Source organism: Euprymna scolopes, chromosome 5 (assembly GCF_053919585.1).
Source record: "Euprymna scolopes isolate OS-2025 chromosome 5, ASM5391958v1, whole genome shotgun sequence".
NCBI lineage: Eukaryota > Metazoa > Mollusca > Cephalopoda > Sepiida > Sepiolidae > Euprymna > Euprymna scolopes.
The window spans coordinates 108,745,853-108,757,397 of record NC_136486.1 but is presented as its reverse complement, the minus strand read 5'-3'; the positions used below and the strand labels follow the sequence as shown (position 1 = coordinate 108,757,397).

At 35.5% G+C, this 11,545-nt stretch overlaps 1 pseudogene; it reads left to right on the top strand.

Moving 5' to 3' along the window:
* The first annotated feature begins 9,965 nt into the window (after nt 1-9,965).
* LOC145277236 (U2 spliceosomal RNA) lies at nt 9,966-10,185 on the top strand (annotated as a pseudogene).
* The last annotated feature ends 1,360 nt before the right edge of the window (nt 10,186-11,545 follow it).

Genomic DNA, 11,545 nt, shown 5'->3' with positions numbered 1-11,545 from the left:
AGATAAATGCAATTCCACGAGCCATATATAAGAAAGTTAAATAGAGAAATGGGTCTTTAATATGAATATCAATACCCCCCAAATTCATAGGAGTATAGATAGATGGATTAAGTGACGGTCAGAATTGTTATTTAATGGCGAATTCTTCTATTAGGTTGTTCCAAAAGTTCGTAAACACTGGCGAAAAATTTAATTTTTATGCCATTTTAATTGTTTCTTTTTCTTTTATATTATTACTAGCGAGGGGTACCTAGCGTTGCCCGGGTGTTTGTAGGTGTGTGTAGTCTTAAATAAAAAAGAAACCGGGGGGGGGGGGGTAGCATCGATTGCGAAGCCCTGAGGTGAAGTTTGAAAATAAAATCGGCCAGCCAGAATGAAGCATTGTTATAAGCGAATAAGTGAAAGATGTTTGAAAGTCGTCGAGCGTTACGACGACGATGATGACGTTGTAAGCATTGCTAAGCAAAGTAAGAAAAGAAAACAAGGTTTTAATTAAGCGGGGGGGGGGGGGTAATCAAAACATCGAAAAAAAACACACAAAAAAACTAACGTAAGGCAAACGAACGATGAAAACAGAAAGCAAACACGTGAAAAATAGCTTAAATATTTCGATATTAAAATTTAAAAAATAGGTGGTTACCTGGGTGTTTTGGAGTGTCGCTAAGAATAAGCGAAGTAAAAAAAAAACAAAAAAAAAACAAAAAAAAAACAGGAAAACGAACGTTACGTGAAAAATGGCTTAAATAATACAGGGTTCAATATTTAAATTTAAAAAATCGAAAAAAAAAACATCTCACACCACGATTCGAACCGAAAACCTTTAGATAATGAACCAAGGCCTTAACTACCTGAGCTAAAGCGACGTATATAAAACTTGTGCGGTTTTTCAACTATTTAAAGTAAATCAGGTCACGACGTCATGACGTCATCTGACGCATGCGTTGTTGACCCCCCCTGTCGAAAATTGTCGATTTTGGGGTGAAAACGTTAACTTTTTTTTCTCTTTCTCTCTCTCTCTGTCTGTCTGTTTGCGTTTCTCTCTCTCTGTTTGCGTCTCTCTCTCTCTCACTTCGTCTTCCTTACTCTAAAGAGTGTTACTAAAAAAGAAAATGGCGTCTGGCTGTTTTTTTTTGAAAAACTTCGATTGTTAATATTTTTTGTAAGCGTACTTTTTTACTTTACATTTTTGGCTTGTTATTTTTCGTTTAACTATCGTATCTTACTATTTTTAACGTGCTAATAACTTTGGTAACGTTGTCATAGCGTAGAAGTTTAGCTTGTGTGAGGGTTTCTTTAGTTAACTATTACGTTGTCATAGCGTAGAAGTTTAGCTTGTGTGAGGGTTAAAAGTTTTTTTACCGATAACAACAATGTTTTTAAATTCAGACTGCCATTACAGTTTGCTGACGTCAAGATCACGTGACATGACTCAGCGGGTTTTAAATACAAGTTGACCCAAAATAAACGACCCCGTGTACACTTTATGTAGAAGAGTTGGCGCCCGTATTTTTTGGGGCAGTTATAAATCGATTTAAAAATATGTAATGTTTAACATTAAAATGTCACTTTTTTGGCCCCCCTGCAGAAAATCGATCAGTTGACGCATTTCTGATGGTCTTTTTGGGCCAATTTTTCGATATTTGTCGTCCGGAGGGTGGGGTTTTCATATGAGACCAAGTTTGTGAATTTTTGTTCCGTCGGTCAAAAGTTTTTAGCAGATACACATACATACATACATACATACATACATACATACATTTTCGCATTTATATATATAGATTATTAATAATAAAATATTATGTTATAGTGGTTTTCATGTTTCTATTGCAGGTGCCAATTGATAAAATTGAGCTGTGAGTTTTGATGTATTACTGCTGGGAGCGAGGTCTTTCAACCAGGAAAACTGCAAAATAAATTTGTGCTGCCAAAGGTGAAGTAACAATTGCATATGCGGCGATTTCAAAGTGGTACAAGCGTTTCGATTCTGGCGACATAAGTCTTGGAGATAAGCCTCCTTCGAGACGACCGTCAAAGTTTGATGATAGAGACTTGCAAACCGGGTTGGACATTATGCTTCCATCGAGAACTTGAAAATTGGCTGATTAGCTTGGACAAGTTAGAAGGGCTGGACGGCGTTGAAGTTCTGTCACATCAAGCCTACAATTCTTACTGGGATTCATCAAATTACGACCGTCCCCGCTCAATGCAACGCTTCCTGAAAGGGTGCCGATTCGACTCCTTTGATGAAGTCGAGGAAGCGTGTCAAAAATTCTGATTCGAAGCCGGCTGAATGGTACTTTGACCAGATTCGACGGCAGGAAGTTTTGGAAAATGATGGTCATTATTTTGAGGATTAACTTTTGTTTGTTTTCTTATTACTTGGCGGGTAAAATTTCAATTTTTTTTCAAGTGTTTATGAAGTTTTGGGACAACCTATTATTTAATCCTTCAAGTTGAGTGTTTGAGAACTTATATGTATTAAGCCGTTAAAACAATATAGCCCACTCCAAAGCATTTTCATACGCACATACGAGATAATAAAAAAATCCTTTTTAGATGTGACGTCATTGATTTATCTCCCATGGCGAGATGATGTGACACAAGTGTTGGAAAGTGGGATCCGAAAAGCCAGCGCTCTAGAGAAAGAGAACTCTGGCCTGCAAATTATATTTACGCAACCCCGCCGGCATTACCAGGGAGAAAAAAAAAGAGAGGCCTGGGAGAATGAACCCCTAGAAATGCACATGACCAGAGACATACCTCAGTCAATAGAGAATGAGTCATCTCAACAATTGCCTAGACTCTGTTGGCTTTGGTATTGAGTGAAAACGCCTTGGTTAATGACTCAGCAGGCACCTTCAATATGATACTGCTTCGATAGTTGTTAGTTTTAGGTTTTACGGCGTATCAACAATTGTTGGGTCAATTTATAACGAATATATACGGCATAATAACGTTAACACACCAGTCTTCGTAAGATCACCGAAGTTAAGCAACATTGAACCTGGTCAGTACTTGATGGGTTAACAGTATTGGAATACCAGGTGATATACGTAGGTGGACGTCGATACCGCCCTGCTAGAACTGCAAAAACATAACGTCGTCTTCTCCCCTGACGGGTATATACAAAAGACTGAGAATTTGATATTCCCATGGAACTTCTTCCTTCGGAGAAAGCCGGTTCAAGCCGCCTAGAGGGAGTTCCGCTTCGGGGTGGTATGGTGAAATATTATGTTTTTGTATACGACCAATTCTTATTATTTGGAGTACTGTTCTTACTTTGTATGTAATCTAAATTATCAATCTCCATCGACAAATTCCAAAACATGATACGACTTATTTGTATTTGAATTTGAAGACATATTTTATATACACAACTGGGTATTCCCAAATGCCCACTCGTTTAGCATTGGCCAGATTCAATGTTGCTTAACTTAGGTAATCTAACGAAGCGAAGGAGGTTACTTTTTGATCAGAAGTGCTTTATTTAATAAATAGATATTTGGAAAACTATTCATTGTCACTTTATCCAAATTGATGGATTGATTGTAACAATCGTCGTGGGCGTGGTTTTATTATTTATGTGAGACAAATTATGGGCACGACAATTGCACACCAAGGCACGACAGCGGCTCCTGCTGATTCGCTATTCGTTTGATATATGGCTCCTGTTAGTATTGTTTTCTTCTTTTTTATAAAGATCCTTAGTTTTTTTTTTTTTGGTTTGGGAACATTTAAAAATATTAGTCAAACATAAAAAGAAAAAAAAAACGATTTTTTTAAGTTTACAAATTTATATTTGTTTACTTTTTTAATCGTAAATAATTTTAATACTTTTTTATAATTAAATGTTTTTTACAGTAAACGTTCACAAAACATGAGACGAAAATCAATATATCAACAAATTATTTAATTCCTCGAAGTCTCCGCACATGTATTTGAAAAAGAAAAGCGTATATTTTTTTACAAATATTTTTATCGAAAAAATAAACAAACAAACAAGCAACAACAAAAAATCAGCATGCCAGTCCGTCTTAATTAAAATTGGTTGCTTCTTGTTGTCCTTGGCATAAGAATCCCAGGTTTCTCGAATGACGTGCCTAAATATAACACGAACAGAGAATAAATATGAAAATTTGTCGTGCCATATCGTACATTTTTAGTGCCTTATCGTACATTTGTCGTCCCATGTCGTACATGTTTCGTGCCATGTTGTACATTTGTAGTGCCTTATCGTACATTTGATTCAAATTTTTTGAATTCGCCGACCACTCCATCTTCCGTAGCCCAGAGAACCCCAGTTGCTGCAAATACTCTTTGCTTTTGTTTGCTGCATGCGAGGGAGTATTATCCTGCATAAAAATAATGGTTCTTCTGAATGTCAGCCTTTGTTTCTTTAGCCATTGTTCAAAGTACTCCTTCAAAAAAGCTATGTAAGCATTTGACGTCATTTTTACTCCTTTTGGAACTCTCCATGGGCCAACTAAAGTACCTCCGATAATCCCAGCCCAAATTATTATCTCAACGCCACATTGTTGGCCTCTTAAACGCTGATGACGATGTTAGCCATGTAGGACCCATCTCTTGCTCAAACAATCTGGGCCATCATCCGTGAACAAAACTTTGGAAATATCCGTTCCCATGTTGTCCTTTGCCCATTTAAATCGGTTTTGTATGTGATGTTGTTTTAATGGAGGTTTTGTCACAGGCTTAACAGACATTGCCACTTCTTTCAGAAGGTAACATCACGTACTTTTGAGACACTCTTCAATCCGACTTGGTCAAAGACTTCTCGACTTTTCTTCCCAGGGTTCTTAACAACGGCGTGAAACAAATCTAGGTTTACCTTTATCAGCTCTCTTACGTACCTTTGTAGAGTTCTTGACAAAGTTCTTCACAGTTTGATGGTACCTTCCTATTATTTTTGATATTTCGAGTGTAGTTTTACCTTTTGCTAGCTGTTCTGTAATAGTACGCTTTTCAGAACTATTCAAACAAGCTTTACGAACCATTTTATTGACGAAACAAACTGCCTTCTTAATAACTTGACACACCTTAAATACCGTGGATTCAGCAATTACGATACCAAGTTGTTTACATTGCGCGGAACAGTACGGAAATTTCACAGTACGCGCAACTCAGCATTGCTAACGTTTCCGAAGCTTTTGATACAAAACTACCAGTAAGTTTCTGAAACTGGTAAAAAATTATTATCACTCTAATAATTTGACACGCAGTGTATATATATATATATATATATATATATATATATATATATATATATACACACATATATATATATATATATATATATATATATATATATATATATATGGCTGTGAATATTTAGTATACTTAAGATTTGTCAAAGACTCTTCGTGTTTATTAGAATATGATTGGATAAATCAACAAGGATTATAAAGATTGCGAAGTGATTGAGAAACGATCGGGGGCAATTCGACCCGAATGACCTGCACTGAAAGAGGCCTGTCATAGACAACAGCTGTAAAGACTTCATCAAAAGCCAAACAAATCCATTGTTAATGGAGACGGAATGGAGATACGTTGAAAAGGAAGTTAGAAAAGGTCGAAGGGGAGAAAACAAAAGTCAAGAGATGCGACGGAAAGGAAGATAGGAGGAACGAAAGAAAGAAAATCGTCGTAGAATAATCTAAAAGCTTAAGGAATGACTTTTGGCGAAGAGTGATTTTTCGCTTTTCGGTATCTAGCGTAGATACTCGGCATCCAATTAGAATTGTATCAAACCCGAAATTGTTCGAGAGAGGCAAAAACACATCCAGATATGTCGAATCATGTAGGTGACTTTAAACAACATTGACGAAATATATACCACGGATGTAAAGAAATATATACTACGGATGCAAAGAAATATATACCACGAATGTAAAGAAATATATACCACAAACGTAAAGAAATATATACCACGAATGTAAAGAAATATATACCACGGATGTAAAGCAATATATACCACGGGTGCAAAGAAATATATACCGCGGATGTAAAAAAAATATATACCACGGATGTAAAGAAATATATACCACAAACGTAAAGAAATATATACCACGAACGTAAAGAAATATATACATCGGATGTAAAGAAATATATACAACGAACGTAAAGAAATTTATACTACGGATGTAAAGAAATATATACCACAGATGTAAAGAAATATATACCACAGATGTAAAGAAATATATACCACAGATGTAAAGAAATATATACCACGGGTGTAAAGAAATATATACCGCGGATGTAAAGAAATATATACCACGAAAGTAAAGAAATATATACCATGGATGTAAAGAAATATATACCGCGGATATAAAGAAATATATATCACGGATCTAAAGAAATATATACCACAAACATAAAGAAATATATACCACGAACGTAAAGAAATATATACCGCGGATGTAAAGAAATATATACCACAAACGTAAAGAAATATATACCACAAACGTAAAGAAATATATACCACGGATGTAAAGAAATATATACAACGAACGTAAAGAAATATATACTACGGATGTAAAGAAATATAGACCACGGATGTAAAGAATTATATACCACGGATGTAAAGAAATATATACCAAAAACGTAAAGAAATATGTACCACAAACATAAAGAAGAGTATACCACAAACGTAAAGAAATGTATACCACGAATGTAAAGAAATATATACAACGGATGTAAAGAAATATATACCGCGGATGTAAAGAAATATATACCACGAACGTAAAGAAATATATACCACGAATATAAAGAAATTTATACCACGAATTTAAAGATATATATACCACGAATGTAAAGAAATATATACCACGGATGTAAAGAAATATATACCACAGATGTAAAGAAATATATACCACGGATGTAAAGAAATATATACCACGAACGTAAAGAAATATATACCACGAATGTAAACTCTCCCATTATTATCATGAAACAAAATGATTGATAAAATGTCAAAAAACAAATATTATATACAAATTTTATCTGTTGTTATCTTTTATGAATATTAACAGTTTAAAACGCTGTTTGTTGTCTTAAACCTCGCGTACATAAACGACGAAATAGTTACCTGCCTTTTGTTTTTGCGCCCTTGTTATTGACAGGACGTATTTATTCATTTTTAAATATCTAAAATCTAAATATCTTCTATTTTAAATATTTTCACGTGCATAAAAGGTATCCATGGATACGCGTGTTTCTAGCTATTCGTCAGCATGTGTTATATTGCACCAAATCGTTTTTGTTATATAGGGGTTTCATTGAGAGAGTTTTATTAAGAGAGTTTTAGAGAGTCTTAGTGAGAGTTTGTTGTTGAGTCTTAGAGAGAGAGAGAGAGGGATGTTGTTAGAGAGATTGTTCGTGTTATGACGATTCATATATATTAAAAGTTCATTACTTAGAAGTGTTGATATGAGAAGCTCTTAGAGTGAGGAGATAGTGTTCAGACAGTTTCAGTGTAGATATGAGATGTAGATGTCATGACATTTTATAACACAGATATATAGACATATAATAACAATTTTCACTTTACCTTTCGGTAGAATCACAACACAAAGACGACGTTTATACAAACACATGATGGGTTTATTTCTTCTCACGACCGGCCGTGGTTTTCTCATCAAGAATTCAAAGCTTCACATATTAAGTTTCAAAGTGACCGTCTCGCTTCTAGACGTTCGAATTCCAAACTGCAGACTATCGTCTGTCGTTCTCAAACACCCTCTGAGTTTCTCCCAGTTTCTCCTTTCTTAACTCTAAAGTTTTCTTACTATATCTAGAACTTCCCATTTTTCCATGACGTCATACACATGCTAAAACATGTCTTCTTTCACGTGTTCTGGACATGCGTGCCCAAAACTTTTCCTTTTTTTACAAAAGGAATTTTAACCTATATTCTCAGTAACCTATATTTCCAATATGTTAAAAACATGTTTATAAAATTATCTTGTAGCTGCATTCTTTCAATTGAATTTTCATAACAAAATTGACAGTGCACATTCTTTTCTTGAAACTATTTTATCTCAAAGCTAAACAATCGTTTGTTTTACATTCCATTTTCTAATTCTCACACGTAATCTATTTCTAAACCTAAATTACGAGGTTCGAATTTCGTCTATGCTTTTTCATTTTCATTTTAACTAAATCTCTCTATTTTTATACTTACATGAAAAGGAGACAGCCCTTATCATGTAACACATGACTTAACATTTTTTTTGGCAAAGAACGACTGCACAATCCGCAGTCAGACGTTTTACCACCGAGCTACAAAGCCCTCTCAAAATTTGTTTTCAAGATTTGCACTGCGAATTGTACATTCATAAATTTGACTATTGCAAAAAGTTTAGCCAAGCTGACGATAGTTTATAGCTAGAAATACGCGTGTCCGTGACTAGCATTTATGCACGTAAAAATATTTAAATATTTGAATATTTAGATACTTATAAAATAAAAATATATGGAAACTATAAATAGAGATACAAAACATAAAACAAAATAAATTAATACTAAGTACACTTCGTTTTTGGTCGCGTGCAAGCGACTCTATAAGTTACTCCGTCGGTCGGTCGGTCGATCTGTCGGTCGGTCTGTCCGTAACACTTTTGTGCTTGGCCTTTTTGGTTAAGATCAAAGGTCAGTTCTTAATAGATGTTGTTCTTAGCTTTTTAAGCTTTTCTTGGCCTTTTGGCCAAAATCGATTTTTTTTGGCACTAGAGAACCTTCCGAGGCTACCCTACCACTACCCCCCCCTATTTTTTTGTTTTAGCATCCCCTGATCAACCCCTACTCGAAGGTCGCCACCTAATATATTCCCCCCTTTTGTTTTTAACAATCTATTTATTTTACTCCCAACACCCGATATGAAGTCTTCCCAATCCCCATTAAGGATCTCCCCCGCTTGTTTTCGGTGCCCCGGAAAACAGTAGGCGATCTAACTACTTAGATTAGCTTTAGGAGGGACCTTACTAACAATGCACTAATTTTATTTTTTGTACATTTTTTCTATATTTCCCACTCCCCAACACGAACCATTTTTCTTCCAAATTCAAGAACTTTTTATTTTTTCCAATGAATTGAACTTTATTCACACACACACACACACACACACACACACACACACACACACACACACACACACACACACACACACACACATTTTAATGTAAAAAAAAAGAAATGCGCACACACACATACAGAAATTGTATATATATATATATATATATATATATATATATATATATATATATATATATCCTTTTTGTAAAAACGCTGGGGTTTTCATCAGTTAGCTTTAGATTCCACAGAGTGAATGACGTATTGTGGTAAATGTTGCCAGTCAAGAGTAAAGTCGCCACAGACGCCATTTTCACTTTAGTTACAAAGACCCTGCAACACTCCCCTCCCCAGATCTTATAGGGTCTTGTGCCTAAATTTGTTTTGTCTTTTGGAGATTTTACTTTTTTAAATGTTTTAATTTTATATTGGAATTTTTTTAATTGTAATTTTTTCTTTAAACGAAATAAATTAAATAAAAAAAATAATCAAAGTGTAGTATCTGTTCCGGCATATACTGCAAACAAGGCCATATGTGCGGGCGACCCCACAGATAAGACCTTGGTCAATGTACGGGCAACCCTTCATACCAATTGTCACTATCCAGCTCCCATTTCCCACCCATCGGGAGCTGGTCCCCTTTTCCCTCCCCCTGGCCCTCTCTCCACATTAAAAAACGGCCTTGTGCCTAATTTGCTCGGTGAGGGAGCAAATAAACACAGTCCTCACATATAAGACCTTGGTCAATGTGGGGGAAACCCTTCATACCAATTGTCACTATCCAGCTCCCCTACTCCCCGGGGGTTTGGTCCCCACTCCCACTTTACTTATCACATTAAAATCGGCCTTGTGCCTAATTTGCTCGGTTGGGGCAAATAAATACCGCTTTTCTTGGCCTTTTGACCAAGATCATGGTGTAGTATCTGTTCTTACTACATACTGTACTTATGTTTGTAACTTTTCCTTTGCCACATGGCTAAGATCAAAGTGTAGTATAGCTTCTTAACAGATGCTGTACTTACATTTGTAACTTTTTCTTGGCAATGGAAGGGGAAACCCTTCCATGCTAAGGCATTTTTAGTCTCATGCAAGTCACTCCATCGGTCGGTGTGTAACACATTTACATTTTATTTTTTTTTTTAAGCAAGGGGTATGGAGTAACATGTCTGTCCGTTAGTCCGGATGATTGATGGATAACCGTCCATTAGTTTTTCCTGAAATTTTGTCACAAATTATATTTTAATATATAAATGTGCATAGTAAAAAAGAATTTTTTTTTCTTTTTGCAAAAAACCCTGTTTTGCTTGCAGGGGCTCACAATGGGTCAAAAATGGCCAAAAATGACACTTTTTGTTTCGTAACATATGATCCATCCATTAGATTTGTCTGAAACTTGCCCAAAATGAAGAGAGCAATGTTCTTCATATAAATTCAGTATGGGTGACCCTGGCAAAAGTCTGGTTTGTGTCCCTCGGGGATTTTTTTGTGCTGAAAACGCCTTTTTTTTCTGGCGTGTTTCTCATATTTCTCAACAAAAACTTGATATATCTATATAGTGGTTTCCCATGTTGCTGAATGTAAATATATACGTGTTAAGGTGTGAAGCTGCACTGTTTGTCCATTGTCACTGGTATTCTGCATTCAAAGTGACTCATCAGGGGTCGAAAATGTACGAAAATTGCAAAAAATTACACTTTTTGCCCCATAAATTTTTACCTATCCATTACATTTTTCTGAAACTTGTCCATAATGTGCAGGGCATTGTTCTTCATATAAATTTAGTATGGGTGACCCTAGCAAAATTCTGCTTTGCGTCCCCCGGGGACTTTTAGTACTAAAAATGCCCTTTTTTCATATTTCTCAATAAAAAAAAAACTTGATACGTATATCTATATAGTGCTCTCTCATGGTGCTGACTTCAAATATACAAATGTTACGGTGTAAAACTGCATAGTTTGTCCATTGTCACTGGTATTCAGCATTCCAAGGGGCTCATAAGGGGTAAAAAATGTACAAAAATTACAAATAATGACACTTTTTGCCCCATAAATTTTTACCTATTCATTAGACTTTTCTAAAACTTGTCCAAAATGTAACTTTTTCTTGGCCACATGGCTAAGATCAAAGTGTAGTATCTATTCTTAACTGATGCTGCACTTGCTTGTAACTAATAAGTAAATGTGTTACGGACCGACCAACGGAGAATAGTTTTTTTTTAAATGCATACCAAAGAATAGTTTTTTAGTCATGTGCCAGCAACTCTATAAGTCACTCAATCGGTCGCTTGGCCGGTCGGTCAGTTGGTCGGTCGGTCAGTCGGTCGGTCCGTAACACATGTACTTTTTAATTCTTTTTATGTTTATTATACCACTATTTATTGGTTTTCGGGATTCCTGTTACGAAAATAACGTTTCAAATTCCCTAAATCAAATAATTTTTGTGATATAAAGTGGGGGATCAC